Here is a 12973-nt window from a genome sequence, read left to right on the forward strand (position 1 = left end):
TGCAACTCTCTTATCAATAAAACTAGGGATGTGTATTCTGCTTCTCGAACATGTAATTTACTTTACAATTTGTTAACTCTAGGTTAGCAGTTTGGTCTTTCTCCGCCCATGATCTTTCTTGCAATAAATCTTCTTATCAAACTTTGAACGAACAGAATTGATGTAGACTGAAATATCAACAACCCTTGAGGCAGAGCGAGCGGACGCTGTCTCTGATTGCCGCGTTTATTCGCTTCTCTTTCACGCCTGAAATGGGCAAATTCTGATTATCAGAAAAAATTTGAAATGTTTTCTTCCGACCAATTTTCCCCTTTACATATATCGTGGCCTAGCACGCAGTTAAGCGCGCACTTCGCTGAATGCTGCTCTAACTTTCAAAGGCAAAAAAAACAAAAAAAAACTTATTTAGGTTCGTAAATTTGGGCTGAGGTCCTTTGCATCGTCCCTGTCGTAATAACTGCGGAACTACAGGCACGGTGGTGTAATTTTGTTGGTTCAAAAATTGTTTCGCGTCTCTCATAGCCTGAGTCGCTTTGGGACGTTAAATCCCACAAACCAAACCAAACCAATCAAAAATTGTTTCACGTTTTTATTTTCAATCTCATCTAATAAACTTCATTATAAAAGCAGGCAATGCGTGTATAGGGCGAAACTCGGTGAAACTGTTGTCTTGATTTAGAGAATGACCTCTAGAGAAGAGTAGAGTCCACGTACAGTCTTTGTCAAAAGTGTAGAGCCCATGGGGTCTGCTTCTGAACCATGTTGTGCGGCTTGTAATGCATTTCCAATGTTCTAAATCTCTTGTTGGTAAGAAGAGTTTTTGTGCTATGCCCTCCAGTGGGAAGGGCTCCCGTTAATGCTAAATCAGAGCCACTACACTGCTCAGAAGTAGACCCCCCGGGCTCTACACTTTCGACAAAGGCTGTACATCATGCCGCAACAGCAGCATGTAATGTAGTTGCTAGACTGGGAGACAATAAATACTGGTAAAATCCGAGGAGGTTTCTTTTGTTTCTTTTTAATCCTTTTCATGTTGGTCTTAATATTGATCAGTTGATTTTTGACGCTTTCAGCTACTGCCAGCTGAGTCTGTAATTTATACTCTTCGTGCATTGAATGTGTGGCAAATACCAAGTATACAATCGGAGTCTCAGTGCTGAACAAATCCGGTAATATCCGGAATGATAACAAGATAGAAACGTGTAATAAATAAATGAAACAATCTTCCTTTCTAAATGAATATGGTCCTTCAGAACCATTTTTATTGAAATGCTGAGGAGTCCAGTCTTCCTTTCTAAATGAATACGTGCCTTCAGAACCATTTTTATCGAAATGCCGAGCAGTCTAACAAAGAAACCACCGACGAAAACGCAGGACAGAAAGTTAAGAATTTGGGCCCCAGCTTAACATTGTATACCGTTTAGGAAGCGCTATCGAAGCGCTCTTGAAATTGAAGGCCACTTTCGAGGCACGAATCACCAAAGATAAAAAAAAAAAGAACGCAAGGATTGTGAATCGGATTGATGGAATTGAAACTCTTAACGCCTATTCAAGGTCGCCACACTCTACGATTTGTCGTTTTCACCTTAACGGCGTTTCTCTTTCGTGCGTTGTTTTCAGGAAAGAGATGTTAATTTTGCACAGAGCGTACTATAAAATATTACATCTCTTCACTGGCGTATGCTTGCACCAGAACCTGTGTTTATTTGTCAATCCGCGCTTTCAGCATTTACAGCACCATTTATATCGATTATCGGCTCGATGTAGATGAATGGCCGTGCATGAGCGCTTCCAGCAAGAATGCGAACGCTGACAAGTCGTTCTTTTTAATGCGAAAGTCTTTCTTGCCGCATGCGTTGCGTGAACAAAAAGTATCAGCAGAAACTGTGACCAGAAAGGAGAGTGGGGGAGGGAGGGGGGGGGGGGGGGGGCGCTTTCCTTCCGATTCCCAGACGAACGTGCAAACCGATACTCCTCGTCGGCCTACTTTTCCTTCATTGCCTGACTTTCACCTACAATATTTCACAAAACGAAGCCCCTTCGGGATCGTGAGGAACATAATTCTGCTTATCTAGCTTGTGGATCATAGTAGCGATGGCAATGGTGATACAGTTAGTGATAATGATAACGATGATCATAGACATGACAATGGCGGTGCATTTAGTTGATAGCCATATAGTAGCGACAGCGATGATCATGATAGTAACCATGACAATTAAGATAAAGTTAATGAAAGCAGTACTGTGCAGTGGCTTTTGCCATATCCGCCTTACGTAGAATTAAGCGCCTTCCTGTAATTTTTGTGTATAAGAACACCGTTACATCTATATCTTGATTACTGCTATCAACTCTGCGAGTTAAAGTCCGAACACTTTCTTTTTGTTGCTTGGACTGGTAATTCGCCAAGGCCACAAAAATACTAGCACACTTCTTTTGCTTTTATGGCAGGAAACATTCTTGGAATATATTCTTATCATTTGTAGTGCGTTACCGAAAAGGGCGTGCGAGTGAAGAAAAATCTAGCATAATGCTTGCATAAAAAATGCGTAAGGAATCGCTGCAACGCCAGTAAAGAATGAGATCCGGTAAATTTATTATGAAGCTCGTGCTTTCAGTTCTGGTGACGTTTGACCGGCTACGGAGGCCGATTAGCCTTAATTCGTTTTCAAGTGTTGAGTGCAAGGCCCTGCGAATTTAGTGGAGGAGCTGTGGCCAGATTTCCATGAACGGAAAGGAAGAAACGCTAAGGTATGGTGCGAAAATAATTGCTCGTTCTAGAAATTAACCGAAAGCCTTTCACTACAGCATCTTTCCTTCCCTGTGCGCAGCTTTAGGACGTCAAACCACACAACTATACCATGCCGTACTGTACCGTGCTAAATCATACCGCATAATAGTAAAAAAACGTCATATCATACCATACGATACCATACCATACAATATCATACCATATGAACACCATACCATACCATACCATACCATACCATACCATACCATACCATACCATACCATACCATACCATACCCATACCATACCATGCCATACCATACCATACCCATACCATACCATACCATACCATACCATACCATACCATACCATACCATACCATACCATACCATACCATACCATACCATACCATACCCATACCATACCATGCCATACCATACCATACCCATACCATTCCATACCATACCATACCATACCATACCATACCATACCATACCATACCATACCATACCATACCATACCATACCATAACATACCATATGCCCCATACCATACCATACCATACCATACCATACCATACCATACCATACCATACCATACCATACCATACCATACCATATACCATACCGTACCGTACCGTACCATACCATACCATACCATACCATACCATACCAGGCCAAATAAGAATATACCGCGCCATATACTTTACTATACCACGCTACTATGCCACATATTTCGCCTATATGGAAGCATGTTTCTCTTTCTAGTAGACCAACCGCTTTACGATCAATACTCGCCATGGCTTCCAGTCAAGTGCATTTCGCCTCAATTTTCTTTAGTCTTCCTGTAGCCTTTTCTGCTTTCGGCTCTGGCGACAGTTTGGACAGCGCCATACTCGAAATAATTTCGGCGGCGGCTCATGTTTTCTTCTGCGTTTTAGCACCTGTCGACACAAAGTACTAGGGAGGAAAAATGGACAGTGTACCGCATCACCCATAAAAATTCTAAACCTGCGCACCTCCAAAGGGAGAGCAGCGCCCGCAGTCTTGCCATTTGGTTTTTTTTTTTTTTGCTGCTTTGTCTCAGGCTACAAAACACTGACGGCTTGTCTGGTTCGCCTTCGAACGTCTGAAGTGCGCAAACATCTGGACGAGTCAGCTTTTTTTTTACCATGACGCTGCCGGTGAAGTGTGTTTGTCGAATCTTTTTCCTTTAGTGTTATCTTAGTTCTAACCCGCCACCGCCCCCTCACTTTAGCCGTTACAGTATCACTTTCGCGATGGGAAAGACTCCAATGAAATCGAGGCCTACTAAACTGAGAGAACAAATTTGTGTTTTTTTCGACCACTCTATGTCGTTCATTATCAGAGACACCAGATGGGAGGTCAAAGAAACAAAACAAATGATGGAGGCAGATGTTGAGCACTGGCCTCGTGTTTTTGCTTATGCCTAGTGGGAAACAAATTGCTTCAGGACTTGGCTGTGGTTACCTCGACACGCGGTTTGTGATCTCACTTTCTTGATGGGAGAAAGAAAACCTGAAACGTTAGCGCGCTGGATGGGCAGAAAAGAAACAGAGTTTAGAGTTCATATTTAGTATAGTTGTCTTTCGTTTTTCTCGCTTTCATTAGTCAAGGCTGCCTAGTTAGGCAGGCCGTGGTAGAGGACGTATCACATGTATGTATTACTGTAACCCCTCCCCGGTCTTGGCTTACTCGACAGGACGCCTCCCATATCGGGAGCTCGACAGTATGTTGATTTTTTAGAACGCTCAAGCATTTTGTATTGGGCGACAAAAACTGAAATGGAAGAGTAACTCTTAATTCCTTGGCAAGGTGCTCATGTCTGGCTTACTTGCGGGGCTATGTGGCACTACTACCACTCAAACGTTGCCCCTAGAACGTAGCGGCTGCGCCGAGATCTTGCTTTTGTACAAATGTGCAAAATCTCTCAGGGTGACATATTGGTTGGTGAGAAGGTAGCAAAAACAGTTATCATGTGCGCAATGAACAATAGAGAGATTTAGCTTACCGTGATCCGCGATCCGCCACCGTGACCCTCTACCACACGTGGGCGGGGCAAACAAGCTGATTGGTCTCAACGCGGCAGGCCTGTGTCCGACATCCAGTATGTGGCGCCATCTATCGGCGTCGAGGGGGTCTGAGCATACGCAGCGGAACGCGCGGTGGCGGATCACGGTAGCGGATCGCGGATCACGGGCAGCTAAAACTCTCTAATGTGTGATCACTACTGCGGTAGTATATCTCTTTTAGCTGCACCCTATTCACCCCTCCGCACAACTTATGGGAGCAATATGCGAAGTGTTAGCTTTTGTAGTAGGTGCCCATGCACCTGTTCGAAGCAGAACACTAACATTTTATCACAGTAAGACATGAGTGTACGGGGGGACCTGAGGCGCCCTACCTGATTTTACGCTGATTTGTAGGGATTAAACACGAATTAATTACGCTGTACGGGCACCAATACAGTTATCTGGACATACTGGCATGACAGACAGTAAAAAGACGCAGAATTTGGCACACTGTATTTGATGACCAGATCTGCAGCAGTTCACAGCTGGGAGCTACGCAAAATTTTCTTTCTTAGCAACTATATGCTTTCCGTTTTGGTGCCATGGTGGTTGCTCATTCGCGTCCTCTCTTTCGAATGGATATGACATTAGAATCGATTCTAAGTGCACTGACGGGAGCTTTATGGGACGAGATTGTACGTCAGAGTAAATAGATCATGCCCCACTTTCAATATTCGGTAAAAACTTTAATTTTATTAAAATCATTTGTGCTATTTGGTGGTCCGAGATTTTGCGGGGAGAAAATCGTCGGCTGGCACCGGGACTGATATATACTCTCCCTCGGTACTCAGTTTTATTTTTGTGCGTTGCGAGCATGCTAGAAAGCAACAAAACAATGTGGAGCCAAAACAATAAACAATTATTGTTGCTTTAGTACCGATAAGAGCTATGCAATTTGCAAATGAAATAATTGCCTAATGAGAACGTACTTTGCAAACATCCGTAGAATTCACACGACATTGGGCCAACAACAAACTGTAATAAATAGACATGTTCTTCTGTTCGTCAGAGCCTAGATCTCCAGTATTAAATTCAATTTCAGTGAGTGGATATGTGGCGAGTTATGCCAGTTGAAAGGAGCGAATATATTTACTAAGAATAGGAAACGCACAGGAATTATTGGTATTCTGTCACTCGCACCCTCAATGCAAACGGTTAGGGCTATTGCACTACCACCGAATATATCGCCGCTAAAAAATGACGCCCGGTGGGGACGTGGCGAAATATACCTAACCGTCACTGTGTGCGATGGCAGTCGTGTATAGCCAGTAGTTTTCGACCTCCGTGCTGATGTTGTTCTGTTTCCGACAATGACTGTAAATAATGTATAAAGTCGCCTCTTGTTCACCTCATCTCGTGAAGTCGGAGCCTTGACACCCGGACCCGAATCGCGACAGCGCAAGTTAGGCTAAAGCTAATGCCATCATTATCACAATCGTCGCCTTTGTCATCAGCATGACTACACGCTTTGAGCACGGTTGGAAAAAAGCCTCGCCTGACCTCTTCAGTTAACCAGCTCCCATTCCTAGCCGACACAGTGATTTCGACTTTTAGCTTTTCTTGTTCTTTAGTAAATTCATCACATTGCGGAACACTGATATGAGAATTTGAAGAGAAATATAAGTAGGCGCGTATCGATAGGGTACCCGTTGCGTTATCGGAACTTTGATAAGGGCATGCTAAAGAACTCCAGGAGGTCGAAATTTCCGAAGCCCCCTACTATAACGTCTATCATAGCCTGAGTCACTCTGGGATGTTAAACTCCATAAACCAAGCCAACTACCAAAACTTCGTTACAATACGCTGCTACACTTCCTTGCATATCTGGGGACTACCGCTTCAAACTGCCATTCATAAGCGAGGCACTCCGTCTGCGCCGCGCTGAGAATTATGTGATTTGCCCAGCTTTCGGGCCGCAATCATTATGTACGTGCGACGGTACCTACACACGTGACCGTAAACTGCGCGCTAATCGTAGGGTAAGCCTGGAGCGACCAAGGGCGAACGAGCGGGTGCGTACGCACAGGCGTACACACACGCACAGGCGTACACACACGCACGCATACGCAAATACGCACACAGCGCTTATGTCCAGAGCAAAAGTCGACGCTCGTATGTGCGGCTTCTTCCCCCCCCCCCTCCCCCTTTTTTTCCCCTCAGAAACAGCGTGAGATAATGGGGACATGGATGGTTTCCGGACGACGTCTTTCTGAGAACGCATTCAAAGCATCATTAAGCGGCTGCTCCCGGTACGGCGAAGGTGCGGCAGAGCCGGGCACCAATTACCCTGCGTAGTTAAACGATTAACTTCACTCAGTGCTCCTTCCGGCTCAAGCTGAGTGAAAAAGTGAATGCTTCACAGATTCTGCCTGAGTGTTGGCTAATGTTAGGATATTTTTTCAGGTGGGCTGTTGCTGATATATAAAAAAAGGGAAGTACACAGAGAATACAATGAACACAAGGAGCGCAATGAAATTAGGCTCGAAGCCAGCACGCGCCATTCTCCCTCCCTCCGAGCTTAAAAATCCTAGCAGTGATCTAGAAACTTCCCCAGCCTAAATTTATATAGGTAAAATACGCACAACGGGCGACACTGATTTTTTGTGCCAATTATGGTGAATACAGCATAAAAAGGCTAAACGGCCCAACAATAAAACGGGTTCCTACAGCAAAACGATGTTTGGCCTCCAGGTGTAGTATACTTGAAAGTGTGTTTCATGCAAAACTTCCTTTTGGGAATAAGAATTATGATAAGATATTCAAGAAGCGTGTCATAACAAGCCCTGTTACTCAATGGCAGGTCGAGGTTACTTTAAGCAGAAAGTTAAACGCTGTTGTGCTGCAGATGAAGCAGCGCGTGCCATCATTGTCTACGTGCATGCGGAAACGCGTTGGAAGCCTCCATGTCATTAGTAGAAAGCATAAAAATAAAGATGTAACCTCCAAAAACCAGTTCCATGCAGCCAAAGAGTGGTCCCTATAGAGTGAGCAAGTTGTCCTAGTACTTTCCTGCAGATTCTTCAGAAGAGCAGTGTGCACTGCGCGCAAAAAGCTGCCATTCGACGACCGGAAGGAGCTCCGGCGTGGCTTCCGAGACTCGTTTCGACGCGACGCCATTTCCGGTCGAAATGCCTGACTCGTCAACTACTTGCTGTCTGCAAATGGCTGCTTTCAGGGTAGGCTGCTTTGGGAATGCACGCTTCACGTATGCTAGTTGAAATGCCGCCTACCTCGCGAGCGAAAGTCACAGTTGCAAGCGAAGCGGAATTTCCTGCTGCCGATTCCCTCAGGCATGGTCGCCCACCGTATGTTGATAACCATGTCACGGCATAGCAGTTGTGAAGGGATATCTGCGAGATTATGTGTGAAGGCTATGTTCACGATAAAAAGCAGCGTGAATAACAGTGCTTTTTTTTTTCTTTGCTACTATTGATTTCAATATTGAACGAAAATTCATTTCTAGGATGTTCGACAGGATGGCAAGGTTCTTGCTGGCGTTCCTTAATTCTCCTCCCACATCCCGACGGGACAGCAGTCATGTTCCAAGCAGCAGTCGAATTAATTACGAGATAGTTACTTTTAATACCATGTCATTAAAGGCTACGTTCTACAGGATGTCCGGAGATGATAGGCTTGCCGGCGTCGCTGTTGTGAGAGACATATTACAACCATTCCTCTTGCATATTGTAGGTAGAAGGCAAGATGACCGAGAGCTGAGTGGCCAGCTGGTTTTGTGACGTAACGAGACCACATGACGAGGTACGAGTTGCCCATTAGGTCTACTCTTTTAGAATGGTAGGCGAGATGAAAAATTAAGCCCGGGATACTTCCATCCTGAGTAAGGAAAACTACTTTTACGTCCCGCAATCACGTACGTATGGCGTGGTTAAAGCGAATGTTTATACTCTGACAGGTAGTCATGCCATAGTATCGAACACGAGTACTGAAAGTTAATAAGCACGTGTGAGGTAATCGAGGCATCTATTATGAAAAAATAATCATAACCATCATCATCGTAAGCTTGACTGCACCCACTGCCTGCTACACTTTAGGAATTGGAAAGTGATGAAAATATAAAGAGGCAAAAACAAGTAGATTAGAGCATGGCGCCTCTTAGTGGTCTTAGTTGGCGTCTAATTACTCTGCTGCTCGCTTCAGCACTAATCATTTAATTGGTGCCTCTATCAACTCGCTCACAATACTTATAATACGGCTGTAAGATACCCGACGTACAGGTACAGTACGATCTACTGTTAAAGGGAACATGATACCGCGTGGCTACAGCTTTACAAAGCTCCCCGCGAGAGCCGGTGACAAATTATGATATAAGGTGCATGTGCAATACTCCCCCTAGCTGTTCTTCTCCAGCATGCACATGGTGCTGTCCAATCTAGCCAGTTGTCGGTGGCAATTTTTTGCGAAGTCTGTAGGCCATGCGATCGCGCGTTCCCTTTAAGAGTGGACTGTACTGTACATATAAATCCTTGCTTTATCCAAGCCGTATGCGAAAGTTGCTGCGTGAACTAAGGGCAGCGTGTCTGACTCGAAGATCGAAGAGTCCTGGATGAGTGCCTTCCGATCTCACCGTCCCATCTCAAAGGCGAGTCTCGAGTTGGCAACCCCTGCCATCATGGCTATGTCACGTGGCATTGTGACGTCACACCATTCGATGACCAGTCAGAGCACGGCCATGTCATCTGCCGACTACCACTTGCCAGAGCCGTGCTTATCATTTTTCGCTCGCAACGGCAACATCGACAACGCCGACGCCCGATATTAGGAAAAACGTGGACATCAGCCTTATGCTGCATTAAATCTACAAAGGAAAAGCAAGACCGAAAGACACGAAGATATGCCGCAGTGAGGCCTAATTGTCGAAGCTCAGATTGATGGTCGACTGGAAGTGGCGGTAGTATGCTGTCACAGCCGTATTTGGCAATAAAAATATTGCTGCTAAATCAGCTTATAACCGAAATTCCCTGCTTTTCTCTGCTCTTTTACAAGCTTCTTTTCGTTTCTGTTTGTTATATTTAGTTACGTGTCGAAACAACGAAGAGGTTACATGTCATCGCAGAGGGCGCTGGAATCAGCTTATCTTCGACCTATATGCGTTCTATATTGGGAGTAGTAATCTTACTAAAAAATATTTTTTACTTCAATGGGGTTCGTTCTTGGGGTAGTTGATATTCTTCATTTAATAACATGGTTTTAAACGCAACGGTACATGCCCAAAGAAAAAAAGAAGGAAGAAAAAAAGGAGAACCAAAGCGCGGTGTTCTTCCTTCTCTTCTTTCTTCTTTTCTTTCGCCGTATGCAGTTGCGCTGAAAACTATGGGCTTAAAACATATTTTATTTCGTTTTAATGTCCGCCGGAACCCTATTCGAGACTGCACCACACGCCCTGTAGCAAAGCATCCCATAACCAGTGGGCCAACACCACATGAATGTCTTAGCGTCCTGTGGCTATGCTTTTTAAAGAAGCCTGACATTTTGTTTAGCGGCTGCCGAAGAATAAATGAAAAAAAAAATCACTACGGAAAATGGCAGCACAGTTGGTACGCTGTATTATTTATTCATTTTTCCTGAGTGCATAAAAAAATCGAGACACAAGAACCTAATTTCAGAGGTAGTTCCCGAAAACAGGAAAATGGTTAATTTTTAAACAGGCGTTAATTGCCACTGCAACTATGCCTTAAAATGACGGAAGTAAATCTTGTGTCATTAAACCCAGAGCTGCCAACGAGGACACAAGCAGGCATGGTCGTAAGTTGCTCGTTGGTTCCTTTTATTTTGCAGGTTGTTCATGTTTGCCTTTCAGCCTCTTTAAGCTGACGCTTTGCAACGCAATATGCACTTTCTGAGCGTCACGTTTACGCCCCCTCGTAAAATAGAATAGTTAGTTTTAGAATAGTTACAAGATGAACCCTGTACCATGTATTTCTGTTTTATATTATTGTATTATCGACCAATGTATTATGTCACGGTTGTTCCCCCCCCTTATGTAATGCCCTAACAAAAGGGCCCTTAAGGGTAAATAAATGATGATGATGATGAAAAAAGCTTCTCTCTTTAACACGTAGGGAAGCTTTCTATATGAGATCATAAAAGCTTGTGTTATAGCGTCATTATGTCGGTTTCCTCTCTGAGGTACGGAGATAATAATGGTTGGAACATAAACTTTCTAACAGCCTTTCACTTCAACTTGAATTATCTGCTCCGTTCATGAGCGCCGCATAAGCGTTAAGCGGAAATTGCGAGACCACGTGCTGGAACAAATGTACGCGGTGATAGTGTTCTCCGGATTACGAGGATGCCATCCAAGTGCTTGTTCCCAAAATTGAGATGATGTCTCTTTTGCTTTTGTTTTATTTACGTTGATGTAGTATATGCTTGAGTAAAACGGCAAGTGTTCTTTTTTTTGTTTTTTTTTTTTACAGGAATCGCGTACTTTGAATTCCGGGAACTTTTGTTTCTTCGCACCGAGTGCAAGCAGACGCTGTATAGACTGCCTTACGAAAGTTAAGTGCCCAACTTTCTAATCAACGCTTCAATATCCTCATGTCTGTCTCAAATATCCATGAAGGTAAGTGGGTTGCGAACTTGTATGGGTTTACTTAAGGTAAAGTAACCCCCCCCCCCCCCCCCCCCCTTCTCTAGAGCACTCTACTGCAAGCCTTCGTTAACTACCATACCCAATCAAAAGATTCCTATTCCTTGAAGGAAGTACTATGGCTACCCATAGCGCAGGTTAAAAACAGGATGCTATATAGTTGCTCTATGCTGTCCTCAGTGTGTACGGCGCTTGGTGCATTGTCAATGTTGATGATGATGATAAAGGGCAGGAGACGCCTTTGACTTTTTGGATACTGAATATGCAAGAGGTGCTTGGCATTCGTGTGCGCTCTGTTAACAGGGAAGTGGAGAAGACTGAATTTTTCGACCTGCTCCCGCCACACCTTCTGTACATAATCAATTTTCGTTGTCTTCATGACGTTTCTTGTTCGTACTATAGATAGGTGTAGTATTTGAGATCAAAAATGGAACCAAAACAATAGCGCGAGCGCGACTATACGTCGCCTTCACAAACACATACAATAAAGCTACCAGAGCGCCTCTACTCTACCACACCTGCACTGGTGATTATGTCGCGTTCTTATCTTTCTCAGTGCACGACGCATTGACTCCTGTCATCTGCTGCACACTAGTGGCCAATGTGAATCAGAGGTCGTGTGTTGCTCCCACGGAAGCTAGTGGCCTATTTGTTTGATGACCCTTCTGGCACGGGGAAAGCACGGGACTCGATCCTTGGTGCTGATCAGTGCGCACCAGTTTCCCTTGAGCACAAGCTTTTTTTAGCCAAGGTGCTTGACGGCACTGAGACGAAAACGTTTAGAATTTCGCAACCCCTCATGCACACTTTTTTTGCTCACGTTTTTTGCTCTCTTTAGCAACTCGGAAACTATTAATTCAAGCCCATCTTTGCAGTCTATTACAATATAGAATCACTGTTTTTTTTTTACTACCGTTATTTCACCTTGCGCTCCAAGATAAATTCACACATAAACCTGATCCTTCGATTTTTTTAGCATATTGTCACGTAGTGGTGACAACGCCGTTGGTAACAGATGAGGATGTTTTAACTTCCCTGGAACAAAACCTTTATTGGGCTGAAACGCCCGCAAAAGGAGCAACAATCGTGCTTGGCGGTCGTCGAACAAAGAATGCCCGTCGCACTCGCCAACGCTCAATTTAAAGGTGGCGAAGAAACATCTAGATAAAGCCGCAGATCTTGACTAGCATAACCAGGAACATTGTAGAAACAAATGTGAGTGGCTGGAATCTTTCAGATACATCTCGGCGTATCTTGCGGGACAAAGCAAATGATAAAGCTGCGTCTCGCGACAACGAGCATGAACAAAAAGTACAGAATCGATCTGTGTGCTACATTCGCATTGATAAGGCCCCATACCAGCGGCTGTAACAGATACAGATTTGAATGGTTTACGGCAATCTAATACAAATATCGCCCCCCCCCCCCCCCCCTTGCCTTTCCTCCCTTTTGTTCTAAGTTCTTATTTCTATAGATTCTTTCATTTAAAGCACTGTTCTTTAAAATCATGCTTATGCTGTATTTTTGGCGTAGCGACTTGTAAT

Source organism: Amblyomma maculatum, chromosome 11 (assembly GCF_055883805.1).
Source record: "Amblyomma maculatum isolate TAMU_Amacu chromosome 11, ASM5588380v1, whole genome shotgun sequence".
Taxonomy (NCBI): Eukaryota; Metazoa; Arthropoda; class Arachnida; order Ixodida; family Ixodidae; genus Amblyomma; species Amblyomma maculatum.